We start from the raw sequence: 19118 nt of genomic DNA, 5'->3' as shown, positions 1-19118 counted from the left end.
GAACGGGGATGTATTTTGAGGCGTAGAATTCGCTTAGATACACCCCTGCATTTTTTTTTCAGATTTTTCGGGTTCTGAGAACGAGGCCTGAGGCACTTTTTTGTGGTCATATTTTGAGCCTCCACACCTCTACTTTTCACTCAATATGAAATATGGGACCAGTTGAAAAGTCCTAATTGAACCCTTTCATTTGATATCCCACATGGCCATATTATGTGAAAAAAATTTCGCACCCCTCTTTCGCATGTATGGTGAGCCCCCACCCCCCTTAAACTCAACACAAAATGGCACCATTTATTATATGTGAAGGGATTCACAGATAACACTTTCTTACCAAATTTTATGACAATCGATCCAGCCGTTTCCGAATAAATCGGGTGTGACAGACAGATAGATGTCGAATCGATTCTAATAAGGTTTTGTTTCGCACAAACCCTTAATTAGTGTTGGATAGTAGTATCTGAGTAGTTCTCAATTGAAAGTGGTGTCTTCATTGAATCAATGAAAGGTGTGTGATTGATGATCTGTTACCGAACTCTATTGGATCGCGCTCAATTGCTAGTAAGGAAGAAACTTTTGAAAAATTCCAGTATGGAATATAAAATAAGTAAATTTGTTCCATAACAAAACCACGTTTTCTCCCATTTAGCGCGTCATATTTCTAAAGTTTCCATAATCAAGCACCGTTACAATAATGCACCGTTACAATAATGCATATTGAAATTTAGATAAAAAATTGATTTTGAAATTTCCTTAAATTTTAAACAGTTATGTGTACAAAGTAATGACCTTTGCAATAGAAAAAATACCCATCCCTAAGAAATTTTATGTAGTTTCCGAAAATGGTATTAGATCTGGGATTAAATGATCGAGGGCGTGGGAAATTGTAAGGTCAAGCTTTTAGCTTCCTTTCACAATATTTAAGCGGGAAAATGCAGCGCGGTAACGCTTTGCTACCAGAAAAAATATTCGTACATACACTTTCCGGGGGACCCCACGTTTATTTTACAACGTAAAAGTCTATCAAAGTTGCATAGAATAACAAAATAGTACAAAATTGGTTTAAATTAAACTGATTTTATCCGATGATAGTCTGTTCTGGACTGAAAATCATTATGAAGTCGAAGGCAAAAAAAATGTGATGAGCGATGGATAATCTTAAAAATACGCAATAAAGAAAAATCTTTACGTGAAATCTCTAAAATTATTGGTGCAAGCCAGTCTTCTATGTAGTGTTATTAAAAACTACCAATCCACCGGTTATATTTTGTCCGAGCCACGAAAAAGTCGCCCATCTAACTTGGGGAGAAGTGATTTATTTAGGCATCAGTGAAACAAAATCCAAGAATTACGGCTTCCAAAATTAGCGAAAATTTAAGCGAATTCTTCGGCAATCCGACTTCTTAAAGACACGGTACGAAAACTAGTGCGTAGAAAGCCGTACATATACAACATAAGCTGAAGACAAGTCGGAATACTGGAAACGCGGCTCTTAGGATAAAGGATAAAGGCACAAATACGAATTGTGTCCGGATGGCGCAAGTGGTTAGAGCGCTGGGCTGTCGTAACAAAAGGCAGCGGTTCAAATCTCACTGGTGGCAGGGAAATTTGTTATCGTGGCGGTATGTCGGATACCAGTCGACTCAGCTGTGAATGAGTACCTGAGCCAAATCAGGGTAATAATCTCGGGCGAGCGCAATGCTGACCACATTGCCTCCTACAGTATACTGCAGCGTACCGTTACGGTCTTGAATGAAGTGCTCTAACACACTTAAAGGCCCTGATCCAATATGGATTGTTGCGCCAACGGTTATTATTGTTATTATTGTTAAACTTTTTTTTTTGGTGAATTTTAGAGTTTTTTCAAAGCTTCTTTAATGAATAAACAAGTCGAGGAACCGGAAGCTGGGCGCTTCAGATATGAAAGGTTTTGTTTGCTTCTTCTGTTCTTTTATAACTCTGGGATAAACACGGGGGGGGGGGGTTTCTCAATTTACCAAAAAATATGGTAATATTATTAACTTAATTTGAACAGATATCGATATGGAGAGTATTTTGAGGCCTGGGCACCATATAGAGGCAGCGGCATGAATTTTTCCAGATTTTTCGATTGGGTAGTTTCTGAGAAAGGGTCCGTTAAAAAAATCATCACTTTCCACCCCTCCCACTCCCCGCCTTTCTAATAAATTTCAAAGCTAAGACCGGATTCGAAAAGTACTAATCGAGACCTTTCATTTGATACCCAACATGACTGTATTCGGTGAAAAAATTTTGTACCCCCCTCCCTCTTACATGTATGGGGACCCCCCCCCCCCTAAATCTCAACGTAGAAGGATATCGCTCACTGCATGTCTGGGGGTCCACAGTTCCCACCTTCTCACCAAATTTCCTGCCAATCGGTATAGCCGTTTCTGAGAAAAGTGCGTGTGACAGACAAACCGACAGGCCGACAGACACACAGACTTTTCTGACTGTGCATGGGCTAGTGTTTGCTCATCTCTGGTGCGTGGACCAAAGTGGCTATGGGAAGGATACCCAGAACATAAAACCACCATGGAAGACAAGAGAAGGAGTAAACTTACGGTGCAGGGGCTCGGAGCCCCAGTACCGGCGGCTTTTGGAACTGAGCAAGCGGGCTCCCGGTCGTCGATATTCCTCGACCGCAGTGCCTCGGTGGTGGAACACTTGGTCACCTCGGCATATAATGTTACAAGTGATTTGGATCTGGAGAAGGAAGTGTTCAAGCGAAGTACGACCTTACCGAGAATACCAGTAGAAAGAACAACCAAGGATGAACTGAAGACGGATCGTTGGACGACAAAAACCGTGACAACACCCACCGCATATGTTCAAGATGCGCGACAGCAGGAGGTGCTCCAGGAACAAGAAAAGGATCCTTTCAAAAGAAGCTCAGCAAGTTTGAGATCTCCACCAATGCTAAAGACGATGAAGGATAAAGCATAGGCAAGATCAATAACCGCCAAAAGTGAAGCAACGTATAAAAGGAGTAGTCCTGTCGGGGCTTATAGGGAGCGGAGTCCCGATCCGGAGGAATTACCCTTTATCCAGCTTAGGGCAAAAATAGTTGAGCTGTCCGAGTTCATCAAGGACAAGCACAATGTGCACCAAGCCATAAAGAATATGGTGAGGGCTATTAGAGTCCTCTATAATAGATCGCAGATGGAGGAAAAGAATACCAAGGATACGCCGAACCCCGCTGTGCCAACAGTGTCACAAGCGACCCAAGTGACGCCTAACCGTACTACCGCTGAATCAGGGCGAAATAAACGAGTACGTGAAAACGAGGGGGATCCTTTAAATAATCAGCAGGCGTCTAAGAGAAAAAAAGGCGGACAGGAAACTCTGAAAACCAGCACTAATAGCTCTGAAGGAGAAAAGCGTACAGCGAATATAGAAAAGTCGACCAGCGTTGCGAAGCCCAAGGCGAATGGACACGATGGATGGACTAAGGTTACGAGCAAAAAAGAGAAAGGAAAAGCAAAAGTGCGCACCCGTCCAGATGCGATTGTTATCTGCAGTAAGGGCAGTCTATCCTACGCGGAGATATAGATAATAGATCTGAGCGGAAATGTGAATCGAATCCGAAGAACCCAGAAAGGGCATCTCATGTTCGAGCTAAAAAGATCCAGCGTGGGCAAGGCTGATGACTTTCGCACTCGAGTGAGGGACTCACTTGGGGAGAATGCCGCAGTGCGTCCCTAAAAACATGAGATCTACATACAATGTAAGGATCTCGATGAAATAACATCAAAAGCAGAAATTTGTACTGCTCTGAAGGAGCAATTCAAATTGCAAGAACTTGCCGAGGAGTCTGTTGTGAGTTTACGAAAAGCCTATGGCGGTACTGTTTGAGTACCAGCGGAGACAGCGCAGAAATTGTTGGTCGCCGGAAAAGTTCGGATTGGATGGGTTATCTGCCGGTTAAGAGAACAGACTTCACTAAAGAGGTGCTTTAAATGCCTCATGTTTGGGCACTTCGCCAAGGTATACACCAGCAACATTGATCGATCCGATCGATGCAGAAGGTGTGAGGAGAAAGACCATATTGCAAGAGAGTGCAATAGGGACCCCAAATGCCTATTGTGCGAAGTAAAAGAGGGACAGGACAACCGGCATATTGCCAGAAGTGGTAAATGTCCGGAATTTAGGAAGGCGCTCACTGCAATAAGAAAATAAGGTTTATTCAAATAAACCTCAATCATTGCAGGGTTGCTCAGGATTTACTTGAGCAGACCACATTCGAATTTGAGATGGAAATCGCCATCATAAGTGAGCCGTACAGAAACCGTCACGGTGGCGTATGGGTCAGAGATTCGACTGATGGAGCGGCAATATGGGCTTGTGGTCGACAGGCCATACAATGTACTGCAAGTCAGGCAGCCAGTGACTTTGTGTGGGCGAAAATAAGTGGTGTATATGTATACAGCTGCTACGCCCCACCAAGTTTGACACTGTCTGAATTCGAGCAAATGCTTGATAATCTTGTTCTCGACGCAAGGGGACGAAGTCCAAAGGTGATTGCTGGTGATTTCAATGCTTGGGCCCTAGAGGGGGGTAGCAGAGATTCAAATGCTAGGGGGCGCAGTTTAATAGATGCTTTTGGCTAATGGAGGTGCTGTAAACACCTTCCAGAAAGAGGGGTCAGGCTCGGTTGTAGACCTGACCTTTGTCAGCCCTTCGCTGGCGCGTGGTGTGTCCTGGTGCGCCAGCGAACGCTACACCCACAGCGATCACCAGGCAATCTTCTTTGAGAGCCTCAGGGCAAAGAGCTATCATGCTCGAAACCGAAAAAGATTTCAGGGTGGTCTGCAAAATCTTTGGATGAGCAAACCTTCATGGGGGTGTGGTTAGATCAACCTGATAAAGCAGGTGCCTCTACGGAAAGAGCCGTCCATCTGGCTCAATGCATCGCCAAAACATGTGACGCGTCCATGCCTAGACGGTGTTCATTCTCCAGTAGAAGACCAAACTACTGGTGGAATGATGAACTGACCGGTCTTCGATCAGCCTGCCACTGAGCCAGAAGAGCGGCTCAGAGGGCGGTAGGTAGAGTCGATCAAGGGCAGAAAGAGTGCGCCTACAAGGCAGCCCGCAAAACCCTCAAGCTCTCCATCCAGCGAAGCAAGAGGAAATGCTTTAAGGAGCTCTGCTCAGAAGCGGACGTAAACCCGTGGGGGAGAGCTTATGGAATCGTGATGGGACGATTCAGAGGCCGTTCATCTGTGCAGATCACGTGTCCCACCCTCTTGCTGAAAATCATCCAGGGGTTATTCCCCCAGCAGGAGGAGAGCACCGGCACATTCCAACCACCTCTGAATGTGACAGCAATCCCGCCAGTCACCAGAGACGAGGTTCTGGAGATCTGCGGTAGAATAGGAGACAATAAAGCGCCGGGCCGGGAACCATCGTCATACCGACCCATATGTCTTTTGGACACGGTGGGGAAAATGTTAGAGCGGGTAATCTATAATAGGTTACTCCCGGTTGTTGAGAACCAAGTCGGCCTTTCAAATCGGCAGTATGAGTTCAGATCAACCATTGATGCCATCAAATTGGTTACTGGCTTGGCCGAAGATGCAATTCACAGAAAGGGTAGTACCAGCAAATATTTCGTGGTAGTAACCCAGGATGTGAAAAATGCATTCAATTAGGCTAATTGGAATCTAATACGGAAATTTTTAGCGAAGGTTGGTATTCCCGCCTATCTCGCTGCTATCGTCGATAGTTATTTAACTGAAAGGAGGCTCTGGTATGACACCGATGACGGACCCCAGGAGTACGTTGTTTCTGCGGGTGTTCTGCAGGGATCCGTATTGGGTCCACTACTGTGGAACTTCATGTACAATGATGTACTTAATCTTCCCCTTCCGGAGGAAGCCACAGTGGTGGGTTGCGCTGACGACATAGCACTGCAGCACTGCTGCGCTAAAAGGACAAGAATTGAAGTCAAGGCTGTACATGTGTTTCTTGAAGAAACCTAAGGTTTATGGACTAAGTATAGCAGATTAATGGTCAGTTAAGGTTTTATGGTTAAAAATCGTATTCTATTTTTTAAATGCGTTTTTCTCGAAACTGCATGTTTAAAATCGGCTGCCACCATAGCCCAAAATCTATTCAACGAAATTCTTTGAAATTTTGACGACTTATTCAGAACAAATTTCTACGGTCCGCAAAGTAGGATAATTGCGATTCATTAAGTAGTGTTTTTTATTCATTGAAGAAACCGTGAAAAAACACGAAAATTCAGAAAAAAAAAGTTTAACAAGGCATAAAAAATTTAGTTTTTAATATTTTTTAATAACCCTAGTTTGCGGACTGTAGTTAGGTCTGTACGTTAGAATGCCATTTACTTTTTTTCTTTAAGATGATCGCAGCGCCTTCTAGCGTGGCAGCAGAAAAACACCTTTTTTGGGGATGGTTTTATAAATTGTTCTATATTCCAATAATGAACCATGCGATCGGGCTGGAAAAATTACTATGCACGCTCAAGATATTAAATCTATGGTGGAAAATTCGTATTTGTATCTTTATCCAGCTCTTCACAAAGAAATTCCAAAAAAAGCGAAAAAAACGGCCTTCACACGGGATAGCCCCTTTAAGATGTTGTGTTCATCTCATGTGAGTAACTCTCTAAGCACGTTTTTCCATTCGTACATAGCTAAGAATGCAAATATATTGTTAAACTACGCATGCATACATATTAATGACAAATTTTAAAAATTTTAGATAAACAAACAAAGCTTATCGCATACTGATAGGTACATATATGTGTACGCATCTAAATTGATGTAACGTATCTTTACGCGTCTCCATTTTTGTCTGAGCACAAAAGCATACATATCTGTACGTAACTTAAATACCTCCGGTACTAATGCCACTCTTATTTCATTTAACCAGCAAAATTCATTAGCACATTCATATCCGTACACATGTCTGCAGTTGCAGTCAATTACTAAAAATTATACTAATATACTATTATTAGTATTTCGGAGCTTAGGCACCATATCTCCTAATTTTTTCTAAATTTTTCGGTTGGGTAATTTTTGAGAATGTGTCCGTGACAGAAATAACCACTCTCAACCCCTCGCGCTCCCCACCTTTCAAACAAATGTTAAAACTAAGACTGGCTTCGAAAAGTACTAACCGAAACCTTTGATTTGATACCACACATGACTATATTTGGTGAAAAAAAATACAACCCCTCCATAAATTCAACGTAGAATAGATGTTAGTTACCGTGCGCGTGAGCGTTCATAGTTCCCACCTTTCCATTAAATTTGGCGTCAATCACTATAACCATATCCGAGAAAAGTGCGTGTGACAGACAGACAAACTGACAGACGGACATACAGACAATAAACCGATTTGAATAAGGATTTGTTTTACACAAAACTTTTAAATCATTCCAGAATTCTGGAAACGGGTCTTGTTTTCCGACGAAAGCAAGTTTTGCATCTTGGAATACAAAGAAAGAAGTTAGTTTGGCGGTATACATATATCAGTTAAACGGGCTGGAAATTTGACATTTATAGAGGATTAGGACTGGGACTAGATTTTTGGTTCCGACAGAATAATGATCCTAAGCACACGGCCCAAAATATGAAGTTATGGCTACTCCATAAAAGTAAACACCAATTGAACACACCCTCTCAATCACCAGAGTTTAACCCCATGTACTATTTGTGGGGCTTACAGGAGCATAAGATCCGCAAACATAACATTAGCTCGAAAGAAATGTGTTATTATGGAGGAATGGAGGAAACATCCAAATTAGTCAAATTAATGCCAAAGTGACTTTGGAAGGTTCTCCAACCCAAAGAATATCCCACCTGTTACTAATAATAGTTATATGATATCATAAAATAACTTTTTCCCAATTATTTTTCAAATGTACCAATACTTTTTCTAGTCAATAATTTTATCTTAAGACATAATAACAGGAAAATATATCTTTCAGCAAATGTTTACTGAATATGTTGACCAGTTCAATTTAAAAACTAGGACACTTTTTGAAATTGAAACTTCAGGTTTAATGCATACGAATTCTTATTCTGGCAAGTGTACATATATATGCGCCGCGAAATTTTTGCTGTCCGGATTTTACCCATGAAAGTCGGCGTTAAATTGTGTGTCCCCTTGCGGACCCGTTATCCAGTTAATTTATTACTTTGTTATTTGTATCATATAAGCAGGCCATCGATGAAGAAGCAATTCGCTTACCTGAACAATGTTAATGTACACACTTTGACTGATTGGTGTACTTAATGCAACGAATTGCTAAATCCGCCATGCTATTAACATAGTCTGCTGGTCCCACGCACAGGTAACGGAGGAGCGTTTGAGGCAACGTACTCTATACTATCCTCAGTAAAAGAAAAATAAAATGCTGAGATCAGGGAAAGAGATAAATAGAGTATAGTTGGAGTTATTTCACTATGCTACATCCTACCTGATTTCTCTTGGTGACAGGACCCGCGACAGGCCGACCAAGAAAATGCATACAATGTCGACATAAACATGATGATCGTCACAAGCCTCGGAGAAATGCTAGGGCGGCCACCTTAGTCCTGTCGAGAAATGGGCAAGGATTCTTGACGCATGGACGGCGTCAGGACGTAAGCAAGTTAGTCTGAACAAAACGAACAAAACAAATACGAGTCTGCACGGTAAATGTTGGTACCTTGACTGGAAAGACCGAGGAACTCGCAAGAGCCCTTCGGAAAAGGCGCATTGATATCTGAGCTCTGCAAAAAACCCGATGATGTGGTGCTAAAAGCTGCGATATTGAACGCGAACGCGGTAAAAATGGCTATAAACTGCTCTATATGCGTATAATCGATTTTGCGGACACCCATGAACTTGTACTTATGAATACATGGTTCATCAAACGATTGTCTTATCTTCCTACATTTTACAGTGGGAACAGTAAAACGCAAATCGACTATATTCTCATAAGATGCCGACATTTTACCACTGTCACTGATTGCAAAGTCGTTCTATGAGACTATCGCACCGCCGTTGATTGCCGTCCTGCGAATTAAGCCAACGATAACACAGTGTGAGGAACGCACTGGCCCGCAGCGCATTAAATGGTGGCGATTTGATGTGAAGAAAGAAGAAACGATCTCACTCATACGATTGCCGACCATTACGAATGTGGAAGAATCGTGGAAGGAAATGAAAGATACGATCCACAAAGCGGCCTCTGCAACGCTCAACCGAGATACTTGGCTTTGGAATGATGATGTTGAAATGAAGGTCTGTGAAAATAAACGCCTCTACTGCAAATTTCTCGACGATAAAACGCCTGCTAATTGGCAAATTTATAAGAATGCCAACCAGGAAGCAAAGAAAGCGGTCGCTGTCACCCGAGCGAACCATTACAAAAATCTTTACGATACACTGGACACTCGGGATGGCGAGAGAGATCTGTATCGACTTGCTAAAAGCCGTAATCAACGCACACAGGATATCGAACACTTCTGTTACGTTAATGACAAGAACGGTACTTTGCTTACCAAGCGTCGAGCCACAACGGATAGATAGCGAAAATACTTGGAGCAGATTTCAACTGAAGAATTTGCTCATCCTCCACTTCCGCAATTATTGCCGACATTTGGAGCAGTTCCACCTGTCAGCGCAACTGAAGTCGAGGATTCAATAAAACGAATGAAATCAGAGAAAGCCACAGGGCCTGACGACATTGCATCTAAGCTCTGGAAAGCGAAGAGCTGGGACCTAACACTGTGGCTCAGTGAATTCTTTAACCGGGTTATTCAGGAAGGAAGAACACCATCTGACTGGCAAGAAGGTACCACTGTTCCAATATGGAAAAAGAAAAGTAGTCCAGGAGAATGTTCAAATCGCCATCCGATCTGGTTACTTTCCCATACCATGAAGATTTTTGAACGCATTCTTGACAACCGTATTCGCGAAATCGTTGAAATAACCCTGAATCAAGCCGGATTTGTCAAAAACTGCGAAACTACTGACGCAATACATGCTGCGCAGTTAGTCATGCAGAAACACCGTGAGAAGTCCTCTTTACATTGCATTTCTGTATCTAGAGAAATCGTTTGACCGTGTGCCACACGAACTCATCTGGTATGATTTATGACAACACTTAGTGCCAGAAGAACTCGTGTTGAGTTCAACTGCTCTACCACGATCCGAAAAGTAAAGTTCGAAGTATGGCGGGTGTATCAAAACCGCTTCGTGTCTCTGTTGGTGTTTATCAAGGAAGCGCCCTCTCACCACTCATCTTTGTTCTTGTTGTGGACACCGTCACATGGGATATCCAACGTCCTGCGCCCTACACACTGCTTTACGCAGATGATGTTTTCCTAGCATCTGATAACGAAAATGAGCGGCATTCATCTGCCCAGAACTGAGCGATTAAAATACCTCGGGTTAACGCCATCAGCAAATGGAGAACTGCGTTATGAAATTGCTTCACGCATTAACGCAACCTGGATTAAGTGGCGTTCGACAATTGCGGTTCTTTGTGATTGACGTATCAACGAACGTCTCAAATCTAAAATTTACCGCAATGGCGTCCGTCCAGTCACGCTCTATGGTTCTGAGTGTTGGCCAACTATAAAAGACAATGAGCGACCTCTTGCGGTAATGGAGACGAAGATGTTACGTTGGAATAGTAGCGTGACACGTTTTGGCCACATCCGAAATGAGGATATCCGCGATCGTTATGGGGTTGTACCGATCGTGGAAAAGTTGAGAGAGAGGCGTCTTCGATGGTATGGTCGCTCAATTCGTGCTATCTTGAATTCACTTGCCAAGATTGGTCTGAACATCGAAGTCGATGGTAAACAACCAAAAGGCAGGTCGAAACAACGGTGGCTTGATAGGCTGGATGGGATTTAAAAACCTCGAGATTGCAACCAGATCAGGCATTTGATAGAGTCAAATGGCGAAACCGATCACGACGAGCTGACCCCGCTTGTGGGCGGGACAAAGGGTGAAGAAAAAGAAAAAGAAGAATGTAACGAATTGCTTGCTTACATGTTTTTAAGGTTTTGTGTAAAACATTGCCATTGACACCAAATTTGATGGAAAGGTTGGAACTGTGAACGCTCATGAACACGGTGAGTTACATCTCTGGATATTCTCACATAATATATATGGACAAACGTCCATTCAAATGTTTTTTTGTTCAGCTTTCGGTTTCTTGACTTGTTAATATCTGTTGTATGTTGTCTTCTTCACATTTGTTAATAATATTGAACTCCTGCTGTGACGCGCGTAAGGTTGTCTGTTATCAATGCATTGCTTTCCAGATAAAATTATTTGTGGAAATGACTTTTTCAAAAGTAGAGGGAAATTGAATTTTCAACTATGTGCACGCGGAACTGTCATGTACTCATCATTCCTCACATAGGGAAACACAAAACCTTTTATATGAAGCGTCAAACTTCCGGTTTCCCGAATTGTTTTTATTTTGAAGATAAAGAACGACATCAAAATTGTATCCGGTTGTTATGGATAAGGTTGTATCTGATGTTGAAATTGCCATTTCTTTGAGACTTGGTACAAAAAGTTTCAGAAGATGTTTGTGACCGTTTGAAATGTAATAACTTCTGAGTTTGTATCCGTTGTCGGTTAATTTCGTCACATTTGTGAATAATATTGAACTCCTAGTGTGAAGCCCATAAGGTTGACTATTATCAATACAGTGCTTTCTAGATAATTTTTTTGTGTAAATGGATTTTTAAAAGATGGCGCAGAGTTGAATATTTAACTATTTACACGTGGAACTGTCATGCACTCATCGTTCCCTGCATAATCCGGCGAAGCAACTGATGGTTTAACGAGTGTATCAGCATCAATTGACTGTTTATTTAAATTACCAGTATTGGCTACAATGCTCATCGACGAAACCGAGTTGGATGATGCAGTTACTTTTAAAGGTTTAAAAGTTATCTTCCAACGATACACACTATGGACTTGTCAGATTCAGAGGGACTACAAACATTGAATGCAACCACAGAATCATCACATTGCGAAGGAACTAAGCCTGGTGATACAGACGGACTACGGACATGACAAATCGGGGAAACAGTTGACACAGCTTCTCCTATATTCTGAGATTGAAGGCAGGCTGACCGAACCATTCTAGCAGTTCGTCGCACAGCTGATTCCAGGGCGCAGGACCAGCCCTCCGCCGACAATGCCAATATCATTCCAGTGCGCATCCTGTCAATAATAGGTCCAGATGCCAACTCAGGGAATGAAACTTCCCTCCCAGGATATCTTCCGTCAGTATTGCCACCCGATCCATGCCCTATGGAAATTTTGAGCAGAGTTGCGGCCGGTTTCGACTCCATCTCCTTATTCTCCTCCAATTTAAGACATACAGGCTTCGTTAAAAGCCATGAAGAGGTAGTATCGAGATAAAGAATTCAACTAACAACAAAACCATCACCCGTCGTCGTTCTGCCAGGCTCCAATTTCCCCAGCCACGTTGCGCGGCAAAGCAGATCAGAGCAGCCGCCATGATAAATAACTTTGTTAATAATAGTTGGATTTTCTTCAAACTTGACCAAATTTTGCATTTTGTTATCCCAGATTTTGTACTTCTGTGGTGGACATAAGGGGGGTTGCCGGGTAGATTTATAAAATGTGGAAATATACTATTATTAACTTTATTTGTGTAGATATCGGAACCGGATGTATTTTGAGGCCTAGATTTGATAGAAATGCACCACTGTGATTTTTTTTTTCAGATTTTTCGTTTGGGTAGGTTCTGAGAACGAGACCTGATACACTTTCTGATGGTCATATTTTGGGCCCTCGCTCCCCTATGTGTCACCCGATATCAAACATGGAACCAGTTTCGAAAAGTACTAATTGAGCCCTTTCGTTTGATACCCCACATGGCCGAATTATGTGAAAAAAAAATTTGCACCCTCCATTCGCATGTATGAGGAGCCCCTCCTTAAACTTAACACAAAACGACGCCTCCATGTAAAGGGAACAGCAGATCACATACTCTCACCAATTTTCGTGACAATCGGTTCAGTCGTTTCCAAATAAATCGGGCATGACAGACAGACCCCGACTCGATTCTAATCAAGTTTTGTTTCACAAAAAAACCTTAAAAATGAGATGTACGAACACTTCTATCTCTAACTTATGTATTGCTTTCGACGGTGCCCGAATTTCAATTTTGCTCACTGTAAACATAATGTGCAAGTTACATGCAGTACTTACGGGATTCGGTGAACGCTGTGCAGGTTGTAAATATGTATACGAGTATGTAAATGCTACAGGAATACTATTACCCCCGAGTTACATAATCTCAGAAATTAAAAAGAAAAAAAGCAAAAGAAATACACATAGTCACGTCACCACATTATCTCCGCTTTACCACAAAGACCGCGTATTATAAAAACAAAAAGCACTCTCGGACTGAACCGATTGGAGATGTATTCGCTACTGATCATGATATTGCAAGCAATCTTTCAAGTTGCATTTTATGAAATCATGGCTGTTATTTGTAAAAAGTAAAGAAAGAAAGAAGCAATGTATTCGGGGAAGCCCCTCAATCATGCTCCGTTCTACTACTGGAAGTAACAGACGGACAGGCAGATATTGAATCGATTTTAATAAGGTTTTGTTTCACACAAAAACTTAAAAAGACTGGGGAGTAGTAGCTTCTTCATGAATGGAATTTTAATATTTCAATCGATTGTTAATTATTCGTCAGGATTTTATTTGCATGAAGCTCCATGCGTATGCGCGATACTGTCGTCTATGCTGGTGCAAAATTTGGTACTTCTAGGATGAACTTAACTGAAGTTGGTAATATGCTATTAGTTTATTTGAGCAGATATCAGAATGGAACATATTTTGAGGCCGAAATTTCATATAAACGCATTACCCTGACTTTCTTCAAAGTTTGGGTATGGTAGTTTCCCGGGGTGCGTCCTGTCTCAGTTTAAGTGTACACATTTTAACTTCCTTCTCGCACATTTTGTAATTTATCACTATATGATATATTAGATGAAAAAAATTTACATCCCCCTTTCGCATGAATGAGAAGCTCCCTTTAAATTCTACGTAAATTTATGTTACTCACTGTGTGCGTGGGATTTGATAGTTCCCATCTGCCCAGCACATTTCGTTCGGATCAGTTTATCCATTTTGGAGAAAAGTGCGTGTGGCAGGCAAACAGTGAACTGATTTCAATACGGTTTTGTTTTCCACAAAACCTTGCAGACTTAGGACAAACGGATGTCTGTCGCGGTTAGTGAGACAGCTTCTGATGAGCCGCTTCTTCACTAGACGAAACCGAAAAAAAACTTAACTGTTTAACTCAATAATAGGGGTCCGTGGACCATAACAGAGGAAGTAAGTTGCTTCCCAAGTGGCCAGGACTCCCTGCATCCTCAACAAAAAATTCACTTCGACCTAGTTTAGGTCTGAACATATGACGGCTTTCACTTCAATTGTGTGCTTATTAACTCATGTCGTGCTGGCGATTACATATAAATGGGGCAATTATCACCTGTCGCCACTTTCGGTCACGCTGCTCCCTGGGCAGAAGTGGGGCAGCGTCTGATGAGTTGCCTCTACCCTGGACGAAACCGTCAGAAATAGTAATGAATCTACGTGAAAGTGGAAAACCATTTAGTGAAATCGTAAATATAATAGAAGTAAAAGTACAATGAGAAGTATTTACATATAGTAGGTTTCATGCTGGCCAAAGCTTGGAAAGTAGTTGACGAAGTGGTCATCCATACACTTTAACTCCACGCGAAGAACGACAATTGATAAAGTATGTTAAAGTAGAGCCAACTGTAATATCAACAAAATTACAAGAGTGTGTGAAAACAGAATTTGGTAAAGAAGTGTGCTCTAGAACAATCCGGAATACTCCGCATCCTCCACAAGTTTCCAGGAAAAAGCCATATATTGGCATATTAAATCAAAAGAATGGACTTGTATTTGCAAAGCAGTACCAAGACCAACCAAGAGTTGACAATTTTTCTTGTAAGAACCCAAGTCTCCAAAGAATACATGAGGACTGACAGAATATCATTGTCTTGTGCAGTAAGAGCTTCGACCTTATGGTGAGACGTTTCGAGCAGAACAGAGTTTGTAAGCTGAAATAGGCTCTGTTGGCTGCCAACAACCATGCGCGGATCTCATCGTCGGAATTGTTATCGGTTGTGATAGATAGATAGGTGCGTCTTGCCTTCATTAATCTATAGTCTGAGATTTCGCGCCGCCCCCTCGATCTGGATGAAGGTATACTGTACATCTCGGGTTGTTCTTCTCATAATGTCAATATTTTCAGCATAGGCCAATAGTTGGGTAATTATGAAGATGATGGTGCCTCTTGCGTTACCATTTTACAACACAGTCAAAACAAATAAATGAATAAAGGTCATTACAGAAAGTACTAAATTTACGAATTTAGTTGTAAATCTGTTTAGGGGCGAATACCCTTTTCCGTTAATTTATCTAATAAATAAAATATTTACTTTGTTTTCCTGTTGTGGGATTGTCCTATTTTGTAAATTAAATTATTTTTAACGTGCATATGACTAGAATTTTTTTCTTTTTTTTTTTTAGTAAAACGATAAATAACAATTCAATACCCTTACAATACTACACCTTCTTTAAAACTTTGGAATGAAAAGCGAATATTCTTTTCCGGCACTGTAGATGATCCTAAATTGGATATGAGGCCAGTTGCTTTCAATGTGTAGCATACATGGTTGCCGTTTATCTCCTAATAGAGTATAGCGCGTCAACCACAGATACGCGCCATAGTCCACGATTACCTGAAATGTGCTTCAGCTCCCCAACGATTCCCTGAAATGCCTGCACTGCCCCTTCTTGATGCCACTGGCACTTTGGCCTTCCGATCACAGTGGGTACGAGTGCCAGACTTGCACGCCGAATAAATTCTTCGTTTCAGATAGTAGCAGGCCAGCCTACTTCGATTATACGACGTAGACAGATGTTGACGAAAGCTTGAAGCTTTTGAATAATAGTGGAGTTCACTTTCCATGTGCTACTCCCATATAACACCGCGGAACAGTCGCAATTTGAGATAACTATATTTTCAGTGGATAGCTGTGAGTGTCCGGATAGCTGAGTGGTTAGAGCACAAGGCTGTCGTATGGAAGGTCGCGATTCAAATCCCACTGGTGGCAGTGGGATCTTTATCGTGATTTGACGTCGGATATCAGTCGACTCAGCTGTGAATGAGTACCTGAGTCAAATCAGGGTAATAATCTCGGGCGAGCGCAATGCTGACCACATTGCCTCCTACAGTATACTGTGGTGTACCGTTACGGTCTTGAATGAAGTGCTCTAACACACTTCAAGGCCCTGATCCAATATGGATTGTTCCACCAACGATTATTATTATTATATTTTCAGTGGTGGTGGTCAAAGGCTAGTATAAGTCAAAGGGTAGTATAGGTCCCCGGGCGAAAGGTGGATTGTTACCCACGATGGAGCATAAAACCTGGGAAATGCCTGCTGAACCAACACCAACAGCTCTACTACCAAACCCTATCTCCACCTCCACGTGATGACCGCTTAACGGAAAGCTGCAGACGGAGAAGGATGAAGGCGAGTCTCCCGCGCGGGACAAATTGTACTAACTGGTCCTCCATTGGGGGTTAGGTAGGGCCGACAACCTAACACGGAAAACAACTTGTTACGAAGCCACAACAGGAGCATCGGACTGGACGGATTACACAACGACAACGGAATAACGATTTGCGAATTTTCTCATGGAACGTGCGCTCCCTGTACAGAGATGAAGCTGATGAGCAGCTAACCGATACCCTGTCCCAATATAGGGCTGATGTAACAGCGTTACAGGAGATGCGTTGAACAGGGACCGGTTTCCTGGAGAAGAGTTGCTACACCATATATTATAGTGGCCATCCAGTAAACCATGTGCTCGGAGTAGGTTTCTTAGCCAGCCAAAAAATGAAACCTGCTGTTATCGGCTTTGAAAACATAAGCGAAGGGTTTATACACTCTGCGCTTGCGAGGCACATTTAGAAATATAAGTCTCATTAACGTTTACGCCCCTACAGAGGAGACTGCATAGTCGGAGAAGGATACTTTCTACGAGGCAGTAGAACGAACCCTCGAAGCCTGTCCCAGATATGATATTAAAATCTTACTTGGGGATTTTAACAACAAAGTAGGGAAGGATAGGCAATACGTTGGCTCCCATAGCTTACACCAAAATACAAATGAAAACGGACTGCGGATTATTCAATTAGCAGGGACTCGGATCACTATCTCGTTGGCATGGTGTTCTGAGCTCGAATAACAACACTACCCAGAATCCCCTCTGACAATCAGGTGAGAGTTAAGACTAAAGCCATCCACAGCACAACCCTCCGCGACACCTATAAGAGGGAAATGGATGCCGCAATAACCGCAGTCAACAGAGGACCTGGAGATGAAGCATCAACAAATTATCTTTATAATCACCTGAAGAACGTTATCATAAATACGGCCACAAATATACTTCGCCTCAGCCGCAAAAAGAGTCGGAACGGCTGGTTTGACGATGAATGTAAGCTAGCAATGGAACGGAAGAATGCTGTATTCTCGAAGAACGCGGGCACGCGCGGAGACTTATCACGAACTCCGTCGAGCGGAGAAGCGACTTCACAGATGGAAAAAGCAAGCCTGGGAGAACCAACAAGTCTGTGAACTAGAAAAGTACAGGGAGCAACCGTACCAGACGCGCAAGTTTTACCAACAAGTCAGCAGGATGAAGCCTTATACACCTCGATGTTCATCCTGCCGAGACAAAGAGGGAAATCTGATTTCTGACAGAATGAGCATATTGGAGCGATCGGTTGAGTACTTTGATGAACTATTAAACAACCAGAACATCGACGAGTTGATGGTCCCGCCAATTGAAGACGACGGACAAATACTGCCACCACCAAGTTTAGGAGAAACAGTCCGTGCAATTCATCGGCTTAAAAATTATAGGTCGCCAGGAGCCAATGGAATTACAGCCGAATTAGTTAAATATAGAGGCGACCAGTTACACCAAGTGGTTCATCAACTTGTGCTCAAGGTATGGCACAGCGAATCAATGCCTGACGATTAGCAACGAGGCATTATCTGTCTCGTACATAAAAAGGGAGATACCACACAGTGGAGCAATTGCTAGGCCGAATAGTCCTATACGCCCAGAACATCATTGACCATTCGACATCAACAACGGTACGACACGGGGATGCCCTATCATGCAACCTCTTTAACCTGGCCTCGAGAAAGTGATCCGTGATGCTAAGGTAAATGCAAGAGGTACAATCCTCTTTAAACCCACCCAACTACTGGCCTATGCTGAAGATATCGACATCATGGGAAGAACCACCCGAGACGTACAAACTGCCTTCATCCAGATCGAGCAGGCGGTGTTTGGCGCGAGATCTTGGGCTGCACATCAATGAAGGCAAGACAAAATATATGGTGGCAACGTCAGCACCGAAGACGAATCAACCAACAACATCAAACCGCACTGGTCAAACACGAAGAAGAATAAAGATAGGAGAATACAACTTTGAGACCGTTGACAATTTCTCCTATCTAGGGCCGAAAATCACAACCTATAACAGCTACGATGATGAAATCCGCGCACGGTTGTTGTCAGCCAACAGAGCCTATTTCAGCTTACAAAAACTGTTCCGCTCGAAACGTCTCACCATAGGGTCAAAGCTCTTACTGTACAAGACTATGATCTTGCCAGTCCTCATGTATTCCTCGGAAACTTGGGTTCTTAGCAAGAAAAATTGCGAACTCTTGGCCGCGTTCGAGAGAAGAATCCTCCGAAGAATTTTTGGCCCCCTACATGAGGATGGACGATTCCGTAGCCTTTACAATGACGAAATATATGAGCGATACCATGACCGTCCGGTTGTGTATAAAATCCGGCTCACTAGGTTACGGTGGGTGGGTCACTTAATCTGTATGGATGAGGATGATCCCACCCGGAAAGTCTATAAGGGCAATATCTATGGTAGAAAAAGAAGACGAGGCAGACCCTGCCTAAGATGGAGCGATGGCGTAGGTCAGGACGCCAG

The 19118-nt window shown here is 42.6% G+C and overlaps 1 protein-coding gene across 3 annotated transcripts in view; it reads right to left on the bottom strand.

Annotated features, from left to right (window-relative positions):
• Window positions 1-19118, bottom strand: part of LOC119656686 — a 167549-nt gene that overhangs the window by 21711 nt on the left and 126720 nt on the right. Inside the window, exon 1 of one of the 3 annotated variants that reach the window (XM_038063172.1) lies at window positions 13249-13427. The exons of the other annotated variants lie outside the window; for them this stretch is intronic. The gene's annotated coding sequence lies outside the window, so the exon portion shown is untranslated. Of the gene's footprint in view, window positions 1-13248; window positions 13428-19118 lie in introns of those variants that run through there. 3 annotated transcript variants of the gene reach the window in all.

Source organism: Hermetia illucens, chromosome 5 (assembly GCF_905115235.1).
Source record: "Hermetia illucens chromosome 5, iHerIll2.2.curated.20191125, whole genome shotgun sequence".
Lineage (NCBI taxonomy): Eukaryota > Metazoa > Arthropoda > Insecta > Diptera > Stratiomyidae > Hermetia > Hermetia illucens.
The sequence above is the reverse complement of the archived record's forward strand: the minus strand, read 5'-3'. Positions and strand labels throughout refer to the sequence as shown.